This window comes from Phoenix dactylifera, unplaced genomic scaffold (assembly GCF_009389715.1).
Source record: "Phoenix dactylifera cultivar Barhee BC4 unplaced genomic scaffold, palm_55x_up_171113_PBpolish2nd_filt_p 001706F, whole genome shotgun sequence".
NCBI lineage: Eukaryota > Viridiplantae > Streptophyta > Magnoliopsida > Arecales > Arecaceae > Phoenix > Phoenix dactylifera.
In genome coordinates, this window is record NW_024069005.1 from 28,443 (window position 1) to 51,406 (window position 22,964).

General features: G+C 37.8%; 1 pseudogene; it reads right to left on the bottom strand.

Moving 5' to 3' along the window:
* Positions 1 to 1,834: 1,834 nt before the first annotated feature.
* LOC120108998 lies at positions 1,835 to 2,959 on the bottom strand (annotated as a pseudogene).
* Positions 2,960 to 22,964: the final 20,005 nt, after the last annotated feature.

Sequence of the window (22,964 nt, forward strand, 5' to 3'; positions counted from 1 at the left end):
ATCTATTTATATATTACTAATAACTGTTAAGTGAGGCGACATGTAAATCGGTGAGACTACAGTACCCACTAGAAATCCTAGTCGCGTTGGATTTTCGTTTCTCCATCAGGAGAGTATGAGAGGTTCGAGAAAATAGTGGGAGCACATTTGTTTTTAAAAGTCTCTAGAACAAATTAAGATCAAGTACAAAATCTAACTAGAATCTTTACTCTCTACAAATCACAATTTCAGCTTCGAACCCTTTGACCAGTATCCTTGAGACCAACCGACTGACCGAAACCAATTACAAAGACTGGCTTAGAAACCTCAAAATCGTTCTGAGTTGCGAGAAACTAGGCTATGTACTCGAGAATGATATTCCTAGGTTACCATCACGTCCGACCGATGATCAGCGTGAGACGCATGAAAAATGGACGGACGATGACATTAGGGTCAAGTGCTATATCATGGCATCCATGACTAATGAACTCCAATGCCAGCATGAGAATATAAAGACTGCTAGGGAGATACTGGCACACCTGCAAGAGTTGTATGGTGAGCAGAGCCGCACAGCACGCTTTGAAATGTCCAAGAGGCTCTTCAAGGCAAAGATGCGTGAGGGGCAGTCTGTCCATGATCACTGTCTGACTATGATTAAGGATTTAGAGGAGCTTGAGAAGCTCGGTATGACCATGCACAAGAAATTGCAAATAGATCTAATCCTGCAATCTCTTTCTGATTTATTTGGGCAGTTTATAGTAAACTACCATATGAATAAGATTGAATGTACTAAGATTGAATTGTTGAACATGTTGGTAACTGCTGAGGGAGCCTTGAAAGGTTCAAGGGGCTCTATTCTTACTACTGAGATGACTTCTGGTTCCAAGAGAAAGTCTACTTAGAAGAAAAAAAGCCTGCAAAAAAGCAGAAGAAAGACAAGAAGTCAAAGAAGGAAGTTCATAAGAAAAAGGCTAATGACAAAGGAAAATGTTTCCACTGCAACATTAATGGCCTCTGGAAAAAGAACTGCCCTTCATACCTCGAGAGCCTGAAGAATAAAAAGGCAGACGCACCTTCAGAAAGTATGTTAGACTTGCTCGTAATTGAAACTAACCTTACAGTTTCTTCTACTTCTAGTTGGGTTATAAATTCTGGTTCTAGTGCTCATTTGTGCACTACTATGCAGGGTCTAAAGGAAAGTAGGAGGTTGATAGAAGGTGCAGTAACCCTTCGGGTTGGCAATGGGGCAAGAGTTGCTACTGTAGCTATGGGTACCTATCCTCTGCGACTACCGTTTGGTTTTAGTTTATTGCTTAGATACTGTTATTATGTCCCTGCTGCTAGCAAAGTTTGATTTCTGTTTCGAGTTTAGCACAGGATGGTCATATTTTTACATTTGATAAAGACTGCTGTTCTATTTATTTTAGAAATAAATTAGTTGCACATGGTTTCATGATTCACAGTCTCTATCACTTACATATCAATGTGTCTGTGAATGTGTCTGAGCAAGTAGTGAGTGCCATAGGATCCAAAAGATCCATAAATAAGATAAACTAGAAGTATTTGTGGCACCTCAGCACTACAAGAAAAAGGAGCTTTGGCGACGCTTTTGAGGCTTTTACCGATGCTTATAAGCGTCGGTAATTTTCTTTCCGACGCTTTTCAAAGCGTCACCAAAGCGTCGGCTATGTCGGAGTGGAAAAAAAATTGCCGACGCGTTTGAAAAGCGTCGCTAAAGGTTATTTTTAGCGACGCTTTTAAGCGTCGCTAAAATTCCTCAACCAGTTCAATTAGCGACGCTTTAAAGCATCGTCATAAATTTTTTTATGGAAAAAAATATAAAAATACCCAAGAAAACCTTTCTGTCCCCTGTAAAAAAAAAGAAAAAAAAATTACTGGGCGGCCTCAGCGATGGTGCTGTTGGCACAGAAGTCGTCGCGGGTGGCGCCGTTGCCGTCGGGGATGAGGAAGTGGGCCAGCTGGCCGGTGTTGGCGACGAGATTCTCGTTGCAGAGGAACTCCATGCTGCACACCCGCTCCACCTCGCGCTCGTAGTCGTGGACCAGCACGTCGGTGGGCCCCGGGCCGGCGGAGCGGGCCATCACCGCTGCCGTGAAGATGGCGGACATCCTCCCGGGGAGGTGGAGGCGTAGCCGCGGGGCCCGTACACGAGTATGACGTCCCAGGGGATGTCGTAGAGGGCGAGGCGGCAGTCGGAGAAGAGGAGGTTCTGGACGGGGCGGCAGTCCCCCCGGCGGCCGCGGCGAGCGGCGGCAATGAGGTCGGGCATCTCCCGGGCCTTGGTGGTGTAGGCGATGTCGTAGGCCTCGAGGCTCGGGAGGCGGCCCTCGAGGTGCGCGATGTAGTACTCGTTCTCGTCGAGAAAGACGGTGCCGCCGTAGTTGAGGGTGCGCCAGAGAGGGGTCTCATGGCCGAGGCCAAAGACGAGGAATTTGCAGGGAGCGCGGCGGCGGAGCACGGCGGCGATGGTGCGGAGGTCGGCGTCTCCCATCTTGCCGCTGGAATTTGAGGCGGCGGCGTAGTTGACGAGGGCGTCAAAGACGGGGTCGGGGAGACGGGAGTTGTGTCGGAAGGAAGAAGGGGCACGGGCAAATTGGTTAGAGGAGGAGAGGCCGGGGTCTCGAGGGGTGGTGGTAGTGGTGACGAAGGCGAGGAGGGCGGCGAAGGTGAAGAAGGAGGCGAAGGCGATGAGCCAGAGACGGTGATGAGACCCCAGGAGATACAACATGGGCGCCGCCGTGGATCCACCACCGGCGCCGGCGCCACCTCCGCCACCTGCCTGCTTGGAGGACTGCAGGAGGATGAGCTTGGCGTTGTTGATTCCCTTCATCTCTTTTGTGCGCTGCTCTAATTTACAATAGGAGGAGGGATCGGGGGCTTGGGTGGCCTGAGAAGGCATGGAGCCTACGCCGGAGAAGAGGGAGGAAGCTCCATCGAACTCCATCGACGCCGGAGAAGAGGGATCGGGGGCCTGGGTGGCCGCTCTCTCTCTCTCTCTCTCACGCTTCTTGGAAGGAATCTAATCAAGAATCGGGAGGGGGTTAGAGATTTGTAAGGGAGGGGTTTGAGGGATCGGGAGAGGGGAGGGGATTTGTAGAGAGGAGGGGGGAGGGGGCGAGCGGCGGAGAGAGAAGGGGAGGGGGCGGCTGGATGGGTTAGGGATCGGGAGGAATTTGCAGGGAGGAGGGGAGGGGGGGATAATGGCCTCCGATGACGCTTTCTAAAGCGTAATTGGGAGGAAAAAAATAAAAAAAAAAGGATTTTTACTTCTGCCGACGCTTATGGGTTTCAACGACGCTTATAAGCGTCGGCGGAAGCCAGACTTCCTAAAAAATTACCGACGCTTCTACTTAGCATCGGCAGACAAAAGTCGGGAAATATAGTTTTTCTTATAGTGCAGGCTTGGCCATATTGGAGAGGACAGAATGAACAAAATGGAGAAAGATGGGCTTCTCAGCTCATTAACTTTCGAGTTGATGACCCAAAGATTGATTTAAAGATTGATTTTGATGATCACAAAACCTTGAAGTATAAATACTAATGTTTGTGTTGCAAGAAGAAAAATAATTTGTTTTGCAAGGAACATAGCAAGTTGGAAAAATACAAGAAGGCTTCAAAAGCTCTCAAGAAAAGTTGGAAGAAAGCTACACTTTATTGGCCCAAGTTTCAAGTTCAAAGGATTCAAGTTGGAGGAGCAAATTCAAAGAAAGATTCAAAAGAATAGTCCTCGAGTCGACTCTTGGAAGTTCAGAGTCGACTCTCGCACTCTGGAGTTTCAAGGAACAGTGCTCGAGTCGACTCCGGAACTTTACGAGTCGACTCCGACTGAGAATAGACAAAAAAATAGAGAGTTGATTTTCAGTGCCCAAATAGACAACCCAAGAGGAGGGGTGAATTGGGTTTTAAAATAATTATTGCAATTAAAAGACTTTGTGAGTAACTAATTAAAACTTTTGCGAGTGGATTAATTAGTTGCTATATGCAGTGGATGAAGGGAAAGGAAAAGACAATGAAACAATCACAAACACAAGCAATTTTATAGTGGTTCGGAGCTAATCCTTGCTCCTACGTCCTCTCCCCAAGCCTCACTTGGGAGTTCACTATAATCCCTCGGATTACAGCTGGTTGTTTTACAAGTTCACAACCCAACTGGTTGTTTTACGAAATCACAACGAACTCGATCGGTTTTCACAGGCTCACCGACTAGAACCACCCGATTGTTTTTTCGGGATCACAATCAAACCCTTACACCATTGGTTTTAACCTTGGCTCACCAACAAACCTTAACACCCTTGATTCAATCCCCTGATTGAATCAAGTAAGTAACAAATAGTTTGACACAAACAAAAAGGAAGCTTCTCAAAAGCGTATTTAAACAATTTAAGCAAGGAAGAGTAAGAAGCCCTCAAACTGATTTTGGAGATGGAGGAAGGGGCTTTTCAAACTCTTTGACTCCTCTTGAATTTGATGTAGACTTGCTGTCAGGAGGAGAGCCTTGAATGTGAGGAAGACAGTTGGAGAGTCGACTTCAATGCACTTCTTCCTTCTTTTTCGTGTAATCACTCTAGAGAGCTTTTGGTTGGTGGAAATCCCTTTAGCTTTGAATGGAGTCTCTCTTTCTTACTCTATTACTATTCACTCAGGCTATTTAAGCCATTCTCAAAGAAAAATAGCCGTTAGACACAGATTCAAGGCCGTTCTGCACATTCTGCAACTCCTGACAAAATGCCCGTTGGGATCGGAGTCGACTCGCTCGATCAGGAGTCGACTCGAGTGTTGCTGGAGTCGACTCATGCTTTACTGGAGACGACTCGCCCACTGTTCAAAATTTGAAATCGAGTGCCGTCCCGTTCTCGAGTTGACTCGGCTGAACCTGGAGTCGACTCGCCAATTGTCCGGAGATGACTTTCCCTTCTGGAGACGACTCGATCTTCAGGCTTCAAAACTCATCCTCTCGGTTTTGCTTCCTCGAGTCGACTCGAATTTTCTTGGAGTCGACTCGGCTCTCAGAGCCTGAAAGACAGGTCTTCTATCTTTGGAGTTGAACTGCCTTGGAGTCGACTCGGACTTTGCGGGAGTCAACTCGGCTCTCAGACATCGAAGTTGGCTCTCTAACTTTTAGCCTTGCATTTCTCTGGGAGTCGACTCTTACTTCCTTAGGAGTCGACCTGCCAACCGTCGGAGTCGACTCGAGTTCTTCGGGAGTCGACTCGGCTCTCAGAGTCCAATATGGCTTCTCTGTCTTTCTGTCTGTTACTCCAAGGAGTCGACTCGTACTATGCTGGAGTCGACTCGGCAAGCATCAGAGTCGACTCGAATTCTTCAGGAGTCGACTCGTTGACAGGTTCTGAGATGAATCTTTCTGTCCGGCTGTCTGTTCTCAGTCGGAGTCGACTCGTAATGTGCAGGAGTCGACTCGAGCTTGTGCTAGAGCTTCTGATACGCTTGGAGTCGACTCGTAATCTTCTGGAGTCGACTCGAGATTCAGACTTTGGTTCAAATTGAATTCCTTACTTATCCAAAGTGTATTGAACCAAAGCTAGAGACACTTGAACATAAATTTATAAATATTTGACTGAAACACTAGATTGAATTCATTAGTATAACATAAGATATACTCAAATGCTTTGAGCTCATCAAAATCAAATAGGGTTATAATCAATCACTCCACAGTGCTACAGTGCTCGAGTCGACTCCGAGACTGCAGGTCGACTCCAGGACTACAAACAGACAAAAAACAGAGAGGTGATTTCCAGTGCTACAGTGCTCGAGTCGACTCCTACTTTAGCCGAGTCGACTCTAACACGCTAGGAGGCATAACGGCTAGTTTTTTCTCAACTCCAATGGCTCTATTTTTGTCTCCAACGGCTAGATCTTTATTCCCACGCCATCCAAAGCTATAAAATCAAGGAAAGAGCTAGGGAAGAAGTTATGGAAGTAGGAGAGAGCACTTAGGGAAGAGATTTTAAAGAGATTTCAAGAAAAACCTTCCAAAAGCACAAAAGGGCCATTCAAAGCAAAATAGAGAGAAGAAGAGCATCCAAGTGAATCCCAAAGCTTCCTCTCCAACTGTGTGCTACTTCAGTGATCCTCTACCTCGTGCCAAATCAGAAAGAGGGTCAAGTAAAGAAGAAGCCGAGTTCCTTCATCTTCAAAACTTGTTTGAGGGCTTCTCTTTACTCTACTTGTTTACATTGCTATATTTGTTTGTTTAAGAAGCTTGTATTTGTTTTAAATTCTTAGTCTAATATCTTGTAACTTGATTCAATCAAGAGATTGAATCAAGGGGTTAAGGTTTGTTGGTGAGCCAAAGGAAAAACCAATGGTGTTAAGGTTTGTTGTTGAGCCAAAGGAAAAACCAACGGTGTTAAGGTTTGTTGGTGAGCTAAAGGAAAAACCAATGGTATAAGGTTGTGGTTGGTGAACCGGGAAAAACCAACTTGGTTGGATTGTGAGCTCGTGAAAACAATCGGATTGGTTCTAGTCGGTGAGCCTGTGAAAACCGACCGAGTTCGTTGTGATCTCGCGAAAACAACAAGTTGGGTTGTGAGCTTGTAAAACAACCGGTTGTAATCTAAGGGATTATAGTGAAATTTCCAAGAGGTCTTGGGGAGTGGATGTAGGTGCTGGGGTGCACCGAACCACTATACATCTTTGTGTTTGTGATACCTTATTTCTTGCGTTTCATGCCTTACATACATACTAGACTGTGTAATATCTCTAGCTTTATTTCCTAATTGATTATAAGAGATTGTTTAGAACTTGCTTAGCTTTCACTCTATTCTTACCATTCACATAGATTAAATTGATCATACAACTATAAGTTAATTTAGGATCAATTGCGCCCTAAAGCCATAGTATAATTGCTCTAGCTTAATTTATCACTACATAACTTGTAATTGCCTAGAGCTTAAGTAAGTAACATCTTATCATTCCGCTGCATTCAATTTAAAGTAAAAAATTAGGAAACATAATTTTTAGAAAACCCAATTCACCCCCCTCTTGAGTTGTCATCTTGGGCAACAAGTGATATCAGAGCAGGTGCTCTAAAATTAATTGTTGATCTTACGATCAAGAGCCAAAGATCATGACAACTCAAATAGATAGTTTCTAGGAGAGGGACAATTAATTGATAGACCTCCACCATTTAATGGCATAAACTACACACATTGGAGAGCACGCCATGCGCATTTTTATTCAATCACAAAACTATGATTTATGGAATATCACAATAAATAATCTTCACACACACTCTCAAGCTGTCAATGAAAAAGACTTAGCACAATTGAATGCTAATGCTATGAACATTCTATATTGTGCTATCCATGAATCTATATTTCATAAGATTTCTGCATGCTTATCTGCTAAAGAAATCTGGGATACTTTAAGAAATATTTATGATAAATCTCAGATTAGCTCACATGTGCTTCAATTGCATACTAACAATGAGACTGCAGAATCGTCCACATTAGCCGAGTCGACTCCCGGTTTGTCCGAGTCGACTCCTAGAGAAAAATAGTCTGAAAGGCAGAGACTCAGTCCTGGAGATCCTGTGAACGAGTCGACTCCAAGTATTTCAGAGTCGACTCCCAAGTTAGCCGAGTCGACTCCAACAAGGCTCGAGTCGACTCCGAGGCAGAACAGTTCAAAAGACAGAGAATCATCTTTTAGGCCTCTGAGAACGAGATGTCTCCTGAAGATCTCGAGTCGACTCTCAAGTCAGTCGAGTCGACTCCAAGTAAAATCTGAGTCGACTCGATGAAGAAAGAACAACAAAAAAATTCAAAAGCTTCCTAAAGACAAAGAAGAAGAGGAAGCAAGAAGAAAGAAAGAAAGAGATAAAAGGAAGAAAGCCTTGACCAAGGAAGAGTCAAGCAAGAAAATGAAAGCTAGGAGCAACAATGATGATATTAGCTCCAAAGAACTACAAGAGGTAACTAAGTTGTGCTTTATGACACAAGAAGATAAGGTAAAATCTGAATCTACTTTTACATCAAATAATTTTCAAGAAGAATTCCCTTATGATGAATTATTAAATGCTTTTCATGATTTGTATGGTGAATGTAGAAAATTAGCTATGAAGAATAAAAATCTTAAGAAACTAAATCTAAAAATTTCAAAAGAAAGAAATTCTAGTGATGAAAAACAAGATAAACTAAATTCTGAAAATGCAAGCTTAAGGTTAAATTTTGAACAATTGATTCAAAAAAATCAGAATTTAATTAAAGAAAATCAAAACTTAAGTAAAGAAATTAACCAATTAAAATCTTTATTAACAAATTCACTGTAAGTTCAGAAAGATTAAAAATGATGTTTGAAAGCCAATATGTTGCATATGATAAATCAAAACTTGGCTTGACTCCTTTACTTAACAATAAATCTCTAGAGAAAAAGGTTATCAATTCACCAAGCAAACCATTAAATAAGATAACTTGTTTCAAACATGAAAAGAATGGGCATAACAACTTTACCTATCGTTCTAACATAATTAAATCAAGTGGTAAAGTTATTACAATTAAACAAATTTGGGTTCCAAAAGGAATCATATGTCCTAACTCTCAAGGACCCAAGCAAGCTTAGGTACCCAAAATGAAAATATGAGGATGTAGATGTAGGTGTGCCAAGATACCCATGGAACAAATAGAACTTTCATACAAATGGGTGTTCTAGGACACACGTCAAAAATGAAACTTAAAATATACTTAAGAAAAGTAATTAAAAAATAATAATAATGAAATCAGTAACCCTTGCATCTCATCATTATTTTTGTTTTAGTATTTGATTAAAATATGAATTGCAAGTATTGATCAATTTTCTGATATAGAAAATACTTTTGGAAATATAATCAAATCACTTCATTTTATAGTATGCTTTACTCACTATTGGATAAGTTGCTAAATGATTAATCAAGTTATTAAGAATAACTCTATGAATTCTCTATATGCTTGATTAAGAGTTTTTATCCATGGCATTATTGTTTATTGATCATAGATATGAAAATGTGTACTTGGTATGCCTTTGAATATATGCACTATGAATACCAAGATTAAATAAACCATCTTTGGCATATAAAATCAACTCATGCTAGTATGTACTTAATCTCAAAAGACCTTGCTATTGGCTTACTTAGATTATCTTCTGAAAAGTCAAAGTTTGCTATAAATGTTTAACTAAGGAAACAAACAAAAATCAATTTCTAAATCTAAAGATGTTGTTTCCATCACTAAGTTATCAAAAGCTTACATTAGTTTTGTTCTTGGCACTCAAATTGAAATATTTTCTACATTGGCACAAACTCACAAAAAGGGTTCAAATGAAAAAGGTTTGTAAACTATGAAATAAAGAAGTATCATGGCATAGTTTTGAAAACCAATTTTGTATTAAGTTGTGCATAGAAAATAATATTGAATACAACTGTTTCTGCACCAAGAACACCATAAGTAAAATAGGATTAATAGAATCCTTGAAGAAATGAAAAAGGCAATGTTGTATGATAGTCATCTACTTAAATGATTTTTTGTTAAAAGCTATCATCATTGCTTGTCATATATATGGTTTTTATTAGATCTATTTTTGATGAAAACTCCATTTGATCTTCTGAAAAATAGAAAATGATCTATTGCATATCTTTCATATTTTTCAGTAGTATATGTTATGCTTGATATGGTCTTTTGAAAATAATGCCAAATCTGATAAAGATATTTCTATCTTTGGATATCATTCATCAAGCAATGCATATAGAACATTCAATAAAAAGATTCTAGTTGTAGAAATATCAATTCATTTTATTCTTTATGAGACTAATGATTTATTATCAAGATACTAAAATCAAATTATATATGTATATGGTTAATATTTTATATATAACAATCTGAAAACTTGTTAATAATTAGAACCAATTGAGTTTTTCAGAAATGCACTTAATGAAGAAAAATTGATGACTACTAAAAGACTAAATCAAGAAAAGATGAAATAGATCTTGATGAAATTCTTGCATGATTAGAAGCAAAGATCACCATTATCATTTGCTTGCTTTATGAGCTTTATATTCTGTCAAATGAATGTGTAGAATACACTCCTATGTGGTTATTTCATTAGAAAAGATCTATGTAAAATAACCCACCTTATTTGAAAACACTCATTACAAATATGATAAAGCAATATGTGATTTGAAACAAGCATCAAAAGCAATGATATATAAAAGCTTGAGTAACTTTTTGATAAAAAGTAATAATGATAAACCTATACATTAAAAAGAAGAATTTGTGATATGTTGCTTGCTCAAAGCATACATTGATGGCATCATTTTTGGTTCTACTAATGAAGATTTATATGGAGATTTTACTAAGCTCATGCAAAGTGAGTTTGAAATATGTATAATGAATGAATTAACATTTTTTCTTGAACTCCAAATTAAGACAAACAAGAAAGGGGATCTTCATTGACCAAAGTTAGTCCACAAAAAAAACTCTTATGGAAGATTGGCATGAAGAAGGTATGTCTATGACCCATCTTGTAGAATTTTGAAAAGGATGAGCAAAGTAGATCTATTGATTTAAAGCTGTATTGAAGCATGATAGAATAATTATTTTATCATACAGCTAGTAGACCAGATTGTATGCTCATTATGTGCCCTTGTGCAAGACTTCAATCTAACTCTAATGAATCATATTTTATTGATAACAAATGAATCATAATCTGAATTTTGATAGAAACAACTGTTTAAGATAAATTGATTAAAACTTAGCTAGCATGTCTTATTGATAATTATCTTAAGCAAATAGACTCTAAGCTAAATTGATTTTGAAAACAAGAAATTGATTTGACCTTGATGAATCTTCCTATTGCCTCACATGCTTGTCCTTGAACCATCTTGGTTAATGAAACTATCTCTTTAGTTCAAGTGACATGTGCTTGCTTATATTTAGGCAATCTTTTGAGTAAAGTGACTCAACATTCAATTATTGTCATATCTTATGTTGAGTCATCTAGTTAAAAAATATGCTATATGAATGTTTTGTATCTTGAAGAAACTAATGACTTTCTTTCAAGAAAGAAAAGAATTTTGTTAATAATGCAGGATCCTTGAGCAAGAAAATGAGAGATTTCAACTTGAAGGATATCTCTACGTAAGATACAATAAATATTCACATGCAAACAAGAGAGAGGACCTTCTTCAGCCAAAAGTTCATATATAAGAAATCTAGTAGGTATTTGACTTGAAGAATGCATAATGAATCGGTAATTTTAGTTACCTCTCTCATAAATTAGCTGAGCAAAGTCAATAACTTAAATCTTATTGTGGCATGATTAAAATCTTTAAATATTAATTTCTTGATATCATGTCTATATATGTATTAATTGACTTATGCTTTTAGAAATTATTTCATGATTTGCTCAAACTAAAATATTTCTTTGCCTATATCATAACCATGAAATACACAAGTATATGCTTAAAATTTTAATTTAAAATAACTTGTGAGAAGTTATGAATCCTTGAGCACAATGAAAATGTTGTTTGCATGATATTACATCTATATGATAAATAAGATTATTTCTTTAGTCTGGCTCTTTCATGTAAATTACTTGAGAATAACCAAAAGAGAGAGAGATAAAGAAAAGAAAATGAACAATTATTCAAGGAAAGTAAAAATCTAAGTAAAAGCAAATACTCTAATTTTAAGAAAAAGCAAACAAGCATAATATACTTGGCATAGTTGTGAGACTTATATGAGCATTCTTTTGAAAAAGATAAAATTCGTAATTATTTACACTTAAATAGGGAGAGTTTGAAGTGAACATTTTAATCTTTCTATATTGCTCATCATAGGGATGGTGCCAATGGGGAGGCTAGTGGTAGTACCCGGCACTATTTGACCCAACTATTCGGTGTAAGGTATATTAGGGACGGCACAAGAGGGAGGCTAGTGGTAGTACCTCGTGCCCCTTCCAACTTCACCAGATATGGAGCAAATAGAGTATAAAGCATAAGAAAGTAAAAATGAAAGACAAAGTAAATGAAAGTATATAAGAAGAATCAAGTCAAGTTTTTAATCACTTGAAAACACACTTTAAGGATGAAATCAGTGCAAGATTATATTTTAAATAGGAGGAGTGTATTTTATAAAAAATTAATTTTGATCCTTGACATGCTTGTTCTTAATATTTTAATGCATGACTTAACACATAATATATTTTGCATGTGGCATGATGGTTTGAATTATGAGTTCTCAATATTTTGTAATGCTCCATGCTTGGATAATTTGATTGAAAATTTGAAATACTACATAAACTTTTGTTGGTATTATTAAAAAGAAATTTCAGATTTATCGTTCACTATCATCTTTGAAATCTGAAAGTTGAATAAATTTGTAAAAAAAAAAAGAAGAAGAGAAGGATATCTCTATTCAAGAAAAAAATGAATTGACTTTGTTTTATCCTTCGACTTGCCTAACTTTGATACACAATGTTCTAATTCGTACTAAAATTCAACATTAAATACAAAGATTCTGAAAATACTCTAATATATTTGAAATATATATTTTCAATCATAATGATTTAAGATGAGCTACAATGTGGAAGATACATATCTCAAATTATAACTTTGAAAGCCTTCTTGAAAATCTTTTATGAAGTTTAGAATCTGATTTTGTATAAAAGCTTAAAACTCAATATGATTTCTAGATAAAAACTACAGTTTAAGAAAAATAGAATAATTTTGATGCCTTGTTTATTTGCCTCGATACGCATCTGAAACATACCATTTCTTATATTTAAAGTGTACTAATATTGGTCTAAATGATGTGTCTTTCAATGATCTTGATTGCAAGCAAATATTTTTAAATATATGATTTTATTTTTGATATTTAAAAAGATTTATTGTGATTCATGTATACATTGCTGAAAAACTATGATAAAGAAATTGAGTTCTATAAATATATACCTCAATGATCATCTATATGTTTTTTTTTCTCTCCCTACATTATTAAATACTTCCATCAAAAAATATATATATTTTTTAAAAAGAGTGAATGATCTTAAGTCTAGAAAACATTTCAGCTCACTCAAATGATTCTTAAAAGAAAGAAAATATAAATGCTTTTTAAAGAAATTGAGCTTCAAATGAATCATTTTCTGATTAATATTTCTATACATTTTCTCAAATATTTAGAGGAAGCATAACTTGTTCTTGAAGGATTAAAAAAGAGTGATTGCTATAAATTTTGAATAAATCTAGATCACTCTACATTCTTGATATCATAGAATTTCTGTTTTTTTATTTTTTATTTACGCTTATCATTAAAATCTGAAATTCAATAAAAAGAAAAGAATGATTAAAGAAGAATGCATCTTTGAGGGGGAGCTTAGACATATCAAGATTTTACATCTTATTCAAAAGCCACCATCATATGATGCATATCTTTTATATTTTATGGATTGATTTTGATGAACCTCCTTATATTGCATAACTTACTTTAGTTATATAATAAGCTTATACCTTGAGATGAGTTCTATAAAGGTTGTCTTATCTCAAACCTTGAGTCTTATGAAAATATGCTGAAACTTATAGAACATATACTTTCCAGATTGACAACTTGAATGTTTTATTGAACATTATCTTCAAATTCTAAACTCTTAAGTGGAATGATCAATTAAGGGGGAGAAAGAAAATTTCATAATGAGAGATCATATGGAACTTAATCGCATAAATCCATAACTAAAGAAGAGAGAAAGAATACTAAATGAGAAGTGATCCTAATATCCTCCAATAGGTATTCATCTGAAATTTAAATATAAAAATCTTTATGATACACCTTGAGGCTTGTTATTTGGTTAATATATCTTATGCATAAATCATGAACCAAATTGCAATTCAAACAGTTGTTCTTAAGAGCCTCTAGCTTAATGAAAAAGGGAGGAGAATAATGTGTTGAATTTCTTGAGTATCTCTCAGAAATTGGCTTGCTCTTTAGAACTTAAATTTTGTGCCAATTCATATTTTTATGTATCAAATTGTGCTTATTTTTAAGGAATAAAAGAAAGTCTTTAAAAGAACTCTAAAAGAACTTTCAAAGCTTTGCATTTTATGTATGCTCTAAGATATATCATAAATTTCATGAATTCATATTTTGATATGTATGCCACAATATTTTTTTTCATGAAAGAACTTTGAAGCCATTAAAAATTAATGATCCAACATGATGTTATATATATATTTTTTAAAAAAGTTTTGTCCTTATACTCTGAAAATTAGTTCAATTGCTCTCATGTTGCTAAAATACTTAATATATTGGGCAAAAGATCTTAAATGAACAAGCTTTCATACTTATTACTAAAGAAGGGTTAGATTTTCATTCATGCTTTCTTTGAATATCATTCTTGGTACTTCTTGAATTAACTTGGGAAAGATTCCACCTACACTTGATTTGAAAACTATCTTTGGAACCACATTCGATTGTGTTCTCATCATAATTGGCTCTGATCTATGCTCATTAATCTTTTTCTAACATTATTGCCTTGAGTTATATGATTCATATTCTTGCAATAATTTGACATGCAAATCAGAGTACAATAAGAAAAAAAAATATTTGAGTATTCTTATCTTTGTGCTTAATGTTTCACTATCTTTTTGATGTTGTCAAAAAGGAGGAGAAATATCTAAGTATATGCTCATAATGCTTTATGTGTTGATTATGTTAAGTTGATTAAATCTTAAAGCATTATCATGAAGTATATTTTAAAGATATATATTTTCTACTTCAAACAACTTAGCTATGCATTACTTCTAGAACACAATATATCTTATATTGCATATACTCCAAGTTTTGTCATCATCAAAAAGGGGGAGACTGATGACCCAAAGATTGATTTAAAGATTGATTTTGATGATCACAAAACCTTGAAGTATAAATACTAATATATGTGTTGCAAGAAGAAAAAATAATTTGTTTTGCAAGGGAACATAGCAAGGTTGGAAAAATACAAGAAGGCCTCAAAAGCTCTCAAAGGAAAAAGTTGGAAGAAAAGCTACACTTTATTGTGCCAAGTTTCAAGTTCAAAGATTCAAGTTGGGAGGAGCAAATTCAAAGAAAGATTCAAAAGAGTAGTCCTCGAGTCGACTCCTGGAAGGTTCAGAGTCGACTCTGGCACTCTGGAGTTTCAAGGAACAGTGCTCGAGTCGACTCCGGAACTTTACGAGTCGACTCCGACTGAGAACAGACAAAAAACAGAGAGTTGATTTTCAGTGCTACAGTGCTCGAGTCGACTCTGAGATCGACTCCGAGACTGCAGGTCGACTCCAGGACTGCAAACAGACAAAAAACAGAGAGTTGATTTCCAATGCTACAGTGCTCGAGTCGACTCCTACTTTAGCCGATCGACTCTAACACGCTGGGAGGCATAACGGCTAGTTTTTTCTCAACTCCAACGGCTATATTTTTGTCTCGAACGGCTAGATCTTTGTTCCCACGCCATCCAAAGCTATAAAATCAAGGGAAGAGCTAGGAAAGAAGTTATGGAAGTAGGAGAGAAACACTTAGGGAAGATATTTTAAAGAGATTTCAAGAAAAACCTCCCAAAAGCACAAAAGGGCCATTTAAAGCAAAATAGAGAGAAGAAGAGCATCCAAGTGAATCCCAAAGCTTCCTCTCCAACTGTGTGCTACCTCAGTGATCCTCTACCTCGTGCCAAATCAGAAGAGGGTCAAGTAAAGAAGAAGCCGAGTTCCTTCATCTTCAAAACTTGTTTGAGGGCTTCTCTGTACTCTACTTGTTTACATTGCTATATTTGCTTGTTTAAGAAGCTTGTATTTGTTTTAAATTTTTAGTCTAATATCTTGTAACTTGATTCAATCAAGAGATTGAATCAAGGGGTTAAGGTTTGTTGGTGAGCCAAAGGAAAAACCAACGGTGTTAAGGTTTGTTGTTGAGCCAAAGAAAAAACCAACGGTGTTAAGGTTTGTTGGTGAGCCAAAGGGAAAACCAACGATGTAAGGTTGTGGTTGGTGAACCGGGAAAAACCAACTTGGTTGGATTGTGAGCCCATGAAAACAATCGGATTGGTTCTAGTCGGTGAGCGTGTGAAAATCGACCGAGTTCGTTGTGATCTCGCGAAAACAACAAGTTGGGTTGTGAGCTTGTAAAACAACCGGCTGTAATCTAAGGGATTATAGTGAAATTCTCAAGAGGTCTTGGGGAGTGGATGTAGGTGCTGGGGTGCACCGAACCACTATACATCTTTGTGTTTGTGATACCTTATTTCTTGCGTTTCATGCCTTACATACATACTAGACTGTGTAATATCTCTAGCTTTATTTCCTAATTGATTATAAGAGATTGTTTAGAACTTGCTTAGCTTTCACTCTATTCTTACCATTCACATAGATTAAATTGATCATACAACTATAAGTTAATTTAGGATCAATTGCGCCCTAAAGCCATAGTATAATTGCTCTAGCTTAATTTATCACTACCATAACTTGTAATTGCCTAGAGCTTAAGTAAGTAACATCTTATTATTCCGCTGCATTCAATTTAAAGTAAAAAATTAGGAAACACAATTTTTAGAAAACCCAATTCACCCCCCTCTTGGGTTGTCATCTTGGGCAACACGAGTCATATCCAGTTTGCGAGTCCTATCTTCAAGGAAAGATGGCTAGACTATCCTTTGTAGGACATGAGGAGAGGACTACTGAAATACTTACCCTGGTTCACACTGATGTGTGTAGCCCATTCGATGTGCTAGCCAGGAGCCGTTATTCGTACTTTATTACCTTTACCGATAATTATTCACGATATGATTATGTGTATCTTATGAGACACAAATCTGTATCTTTTGAAAAGTTTAAAGAGTTCAGAAATGAAGTTGAAAAATAAACTGGAAAACCCCTTAAGGCTCTTCGATCAGATCAAGGAGGAGAATACCTTAGTGAAAAATTCCGGGACTATCTCAAAAAAAAATGGCATAGTCTCACAATGGACGCCTCCGGGTACACCTCAACTCAACGGATGTCAGAGAGGAGGAATCAGACTCTATTGGATATGGTCCGATCCATTATGAGCTTCATTGATTTATCTATATTTCTTTAGGAAGATGCTTTACTTACCGCAATTTACTTATTGAATAGAGTACCCTCTAAATCCATTCCTACCACACCGTATGAGATATGGCATGATAAGAAGCCGAGTCTTAGTCATCTCAAGATTTGGAGGTGTCCGGCCCATGTCAAGTGACTACAGGCGGACAAGTTAGAGGCTAGGACCATAAGTGCTCGTTTTATTGGATATCCTAAAGAGTTATTAGGATACAATTTTACGTCTCAGAGGATCACAATGTGTTTGTGAGCCGACATGCCATCTTCTTAGAAAAATAATTTATCCTTGATAGAGGGAGTGGGAGAAAAATTGAACCTGAAGAGAGAGTCTCTGAAAAGCAACGAGTCATGGAACCTACAGAACCTATTCACATAGAGCCAGTACACGAAGTTCCTCCTCCACCTCGTAGATCTAGTAGGGTCTCTCATCCTCCTGATAGATACTTAGGTATGCTTATAGAGGATACGTAGGAAATGTTCCTCATGGGAGATAGGGAACACGTACAGGATCCCAATTCCTACAACGAGGCGATATCATATATTGATTCCGAGAAATGGCTGGAAGCCACGAAGTCAGAGATAGACTCCTTGTATTCCAACCAAGTATGGACCTTAGTAGATCCACCAGAAGATATAGTACCTATTGGATATGAATAGATCTACAAAAGGAAGATAAGTTCGGATGGAAAGGTAGAGACTTATAAGGCAAGGCTAATGGCGAAAGGGTATAGTCAGTGCGAAGGCATTGGACTATCGGGAGACCTTTTCACCTGCAACAATGCTAAAAATCCATTCGAACATTGCTTGCCATTGCAGCATTTCATGATTATGAAATTTGGCAGATAGATGTGAAAACTACTTTCCTGAATTGATATCTTGATGAAGATATCTATATGGAGCAGCCTTTGGGTTTTACTTTCAGTGATGGAGATCACAAAGTCTGCAAACTGCAAGGGTCCATCTATGGACTGAAGCAAGCATCTCGGAGTTGGAACACTCGTTTCAATGATGCAATCAAATCGTTTGATTTCATCAAGAACGAAGAGGAACCATGTGTTTACAAGAAGGTTAGTGGGAGTGATGTCGTGTTCCTCATACTATACGTGGACGACATCCTCCTGATTGGGAATGATATTTCCATGCTAACCTCGGTCAAGGTCTGGTTGTCAAAAGAGTTCTCCATGAAAAATCTTAGGAAAGCATCCTGCATTTTGGGGATTAAGGTCTAGAGGGATAGATCTATGATGTGGAAATTTATTTCACACATTTCTTAGTCTTAATTATTTTGTTTTATAGTGTTTTGTATGTTCTTAGCTCATTTGTCTAGAATTTAGGTGTCTTTTATATTTATTAATTCTTGAAAATTCTTGGTATTTTGCAGGTGTTTAATTATTGAATTCGGTTGAAAATAGGCTGGTCTAGTCAACCCAGAATACTGTTTGGTTTTTAGATTCTAACTAGAGTTACAGACCTCCGTTTCATATGTTGTTTAGCTTGCTGGAAAGATAAGAGGTAGACCTAAAACTTTTATGAAGATCACAAAACCAATTTCTGCCGTTTTGAAGTCCAAAACTTAGCCGAAACGGAGAAGTCCGAATCTGTCCAGAATTTTACTGCGGCCCAGACCCTGTTTCGGTTTTCAGCTTGTATATGGAGTTATATAAGTCAGAATAATGCAAACCTAGGTGCGTTGGAAAGCTGAGAACGAGATCTAAAACTTTCATGAAGGGTTCAACTCCAAAGTATATCATTTTGGTGCTCTAAATCTAGTTGGGAGTCGAGTCTAAAAATCAGCCTAGAATTTCGGGATTTCAGCTAGCAGATAGGGAGGAAATCTGTTTTAAAATTCAAAAAAAAAGAGGAAATTCCCAGAAGAGGAGGGGGGCCAGCCTATACGAAGAGGAGGATAAGCAGATAAAAAAAGAAAAAACGCAGAGAATCTAAAATTCTGAGAGGAGGAAAAGCTAGAAATTCCGAGAGGAAGAAAAAGCTAGATTCTGGGAGAAAGAACGGAACGGAGGATTTTTGCAAATACAGAGTTCTTTTCCTTTCTCTTATATATATATATATATATTATTTTTTTATTTTCTAAATTGTTATTAAGAATGTTGAATGCGAATTTATGTTTGAGAAATAATTGGATTGATTTATTAGTTATGATTTGCTAGTTTTCTTATCCTAGGGCTAGGACGTAGTCATTGAATTTTTGATATGAATTGAGTATGGTTGTATTGAATATCTTTTGTTAATTGCAATTTGATGATTTCGGTTTTTATTCTTGCAATTTACTGGCCATGAATTGCATGCTTAAGATGTTGAATAAAGTAACGAAAGTTGAAGTTCAATATTAGTTGGTAAATTTATCAAACATTGGTGGTGTAGTTTAGAAATAAATGCACACCCTTGTGACCTACAATCAAGAATTTCACAGATCATAATGAATTTATATTAATTTCTATGATCACGAAAGTAGACATAGGATTAATGTAGGTATAGGTGTTATGCCTTGAAAGAGGATATCACATAAAAAAAAGAAATTCGGTCATTGTAATTAGCAGAATATTAACAATCAGATTTAAATTCATTGAAGGAATTCAATTGATGAAATCCAAGCCCTAGGAACCTTTTATATTAGATTTTTCAGGTCAAGAAATTGCAGTCAGTCACATCAATTTGGGGTCGTCTAAATAATATAGAAAATTTATAAATTGGTACTTGAATTGCCTCCTTGTGGAAACGATACTCTTTTTACCCTATTCTACTTGTCATGACCCATGCACTTGTGGTAGAGTCTAGGGACTATCAATCTAAAAGGATGCTTGGCCTATCACAGAAGATATACATAGAGGAGGTGCTGAAAAAGTTCAGCATGGAAAACTTCAAAAGAGATCTATTACCCCTAAGGCATAGGATTCATCTCTCCAAGAAGATGTGCCTCAACACATCCGAAGAGATTCAACGCATGAGCAGGATCCCTTATGCTTCTGCAATAGGGAGCCTCATGTATGCCATGCTATGTACACGACCTGATATAGCTCTTGCTATGAGTGTCACTAACAGATATCAGTCGAATCGAGGCGAAGAGTACTAGACAGCTGTGAAGAACATTCTTAAGTACTTGAGAAGAACTAAAGATTTGTTCTTGGTCTTTGGGTTAAAGGTAGAAGAATACACAGATTCAGATTTCATGACTGATATTGATGATAGAAAGTCTACATCTGAATATGTGTTCTTATGCAATGGTGGTACGGTAAATTAGAAAAGTTCCAAACAACCGATCATTGCTGATTCTACCATGAAAGCTGAGTATATCACCGCCTCTGAAGCTGCAAAGAAAGCCTTTTGGTTCAAGAAATTCATTGCAGAGCTAGATGTAATGCCATCAGATGCCATAACACTCTACTGCGATAATAATGGCGCCATAGCTCTTGCTAAGGATCCAAGGTCTCATCAGAAGTCCAAGCACATAGAGCGGCACTTTCACCTCATACACGACTACCTCGAGAAGAAATATGTCGAGGTGCAGAGAGTAGACTCTGCGGAAAATGTGGCAGATCTGCTCACTAAAAAGCTAAGTCAGCAGAAGACTGAAGCCGACCTTGAGAAGATGGGATTAAGATATATGACTGATTGGCTTTAGTGCAAGTGGGAGATTGTTAGATGTATACCCTAGAAGCCAATCTGGCTGACACATTATTAATTCTGGAACATAATTTTGTACTTGACTTTATTATTATTGAATAATAAATGGGCTTCTTTTTCATTCATATTATTTGATGAGAGCACAAAAGTGTGATCTACATACCACTTAAATTAGTCTTATTGTTAACAGATGATGATAATATCGTCGAGTTAAATTGTATTTTGTGTTTCGCATAGTCTTATCGTAAATCAGAGATAAAATGCACATTTGGTACAGGTTTGGTTCAGAAAGATGCTTAACCCAAGCTGTGCACACCCAATCTCGCCATATCCTAGTCGAACCCATCATTTATCAAACTCACAATTATGGGCAGCAGCCAGGCCTGACCATATTAGAGCGACACTTGACGACCATCCACATGGAATGCACCAGAAACATCCGAAGCCCATCCTTCCGCATCAGTCTGCATCCCAAAACACCCAAAGCACCGCATCCTCTTCCTCTTGATTCTCCTGCGAAACCAGCGAGCAGCACCCCACATCATCTTCTTTCCCCGTAATCCCAGCTTCCGGATCAAGCAACGCAATGCCCGTGATCACCGCCCAGCCATCCGCCTCCTCCACGGCGTCCGCCTGAGCCCGTAATCCCAAGCATCAGCAATCTTCCGGAGTCTCAGATCCACGGCGTCCGAGCTTCTCCCCCGCGAGCAATCTTCCGTGATCATCCTGCGATCACCTCCCAGCATCATGCGTCCGTGAACCGCGTGCCAACCTCCAGCCCAAAATCCAGCGACGGATTGATGCCTCCGCCTCTGCAGCACCCGTTTCTTCCTTCTGCAGCGCCCCAGCAACGAATCCATCTTCCGCGATCAACGTTCGAGATCCCTCTCCTTCCGCCTATGAAGCACCGCAGCAGCCGCTATCACCGCCCCGGCTGTCCGCGTCCTCCTCCGTTCCAACGCTCGTGATCACCTCGAATGGGAGGCGGTGAAGATTGTTATAAGAGGGGGAAGAAGAGAGGCGTCGGGGGGGCCGCCTGCTGGGGTTGAAGGAAAAGAGAAGAAGGAAACAGGGATGCCCTGTTTCCGAAAATAAAAAAGAAAAAAAAAAGATATAGAGAGAGGAGTAACAGGGGAGAGTCTTTGATGTTGATGGCTGGCTAATCCTTTAGGTGAAGGGTGATGGAGGAACCCTTGATGTATTGCTATTTTTGAAGTAAATTCTAAACCTTTAATTCTTATAGATTTATATTTCCAATATATTATGGATTCTTGCATAATTATTTTGTAGATAGTTCTTTAATGGTTTATGTTGATCGACATGTGGACCGCTTTAGTATTTGATTTGTCGTTGATGTAATAGGCACGATAAATGCTTAGAAATAGAGTTCATATGTCCCTAAAATATATCCCATGCTTTGATCTATCCTACATTTATATCTTTAATCAAGAATCGAAGAATTTATTTCTTGAATGTAAAATTATCAAGGAGGATTCCAGATCCCTACTCCATCTTAATCTATCCATACTTTGATTCTCTGTGTACTGATTTGTTTTCTATTTGCAAAACATCATCTTAATCAACAAATTAACTGAATTAATTAATCTGAGATTACGCTAATAATTCATAGATCGTTCCCTGAGGAATCGACCTCGGACTTCCGAGTTATACTACTTGTGTGAATCTCCTGCACTTGGGAGAACATTTTTTCGAAAGCATCATTATTTATGTGTCTATGAATCGTCCAAGAAATTAATAAGATGATGATACATATTCTTAAGAGTTGAGAATTTGAGCCATGTATCATTGGTGATTAATTTCTAAATGCTCCTGATCGATGGATCATCATGAGGACGGTGATCGATCCGATGAAATCAGTGCACAGATCGCTTTTCTTATAGATGGACGAGACTCGAGTCGACAGTGTAGAGACACTGAAGTGATAGTGCAGGTGCTTGTTAGAGAACAAGGGTACTGAGCGTGATCAAGACGAGAAGTCACTTGGATGGCTATCCACTCATCAATGACTTGCTTGATGTTGCAGTAGTGTGACTGGTCCTTTGACCTGCAGTGCTTCGGCTACTCACAATGAGGTTATTATAGTTTGACTACACATATACATGGTCTCTAGTCATATGGGTCCTTGTAGTGTAGATTGGCTGCAGTAGGTTTGCTGTAGGAGTAGGATATGCACCTACATGGAATCTATCGACCTTGATAGATGAGGAGT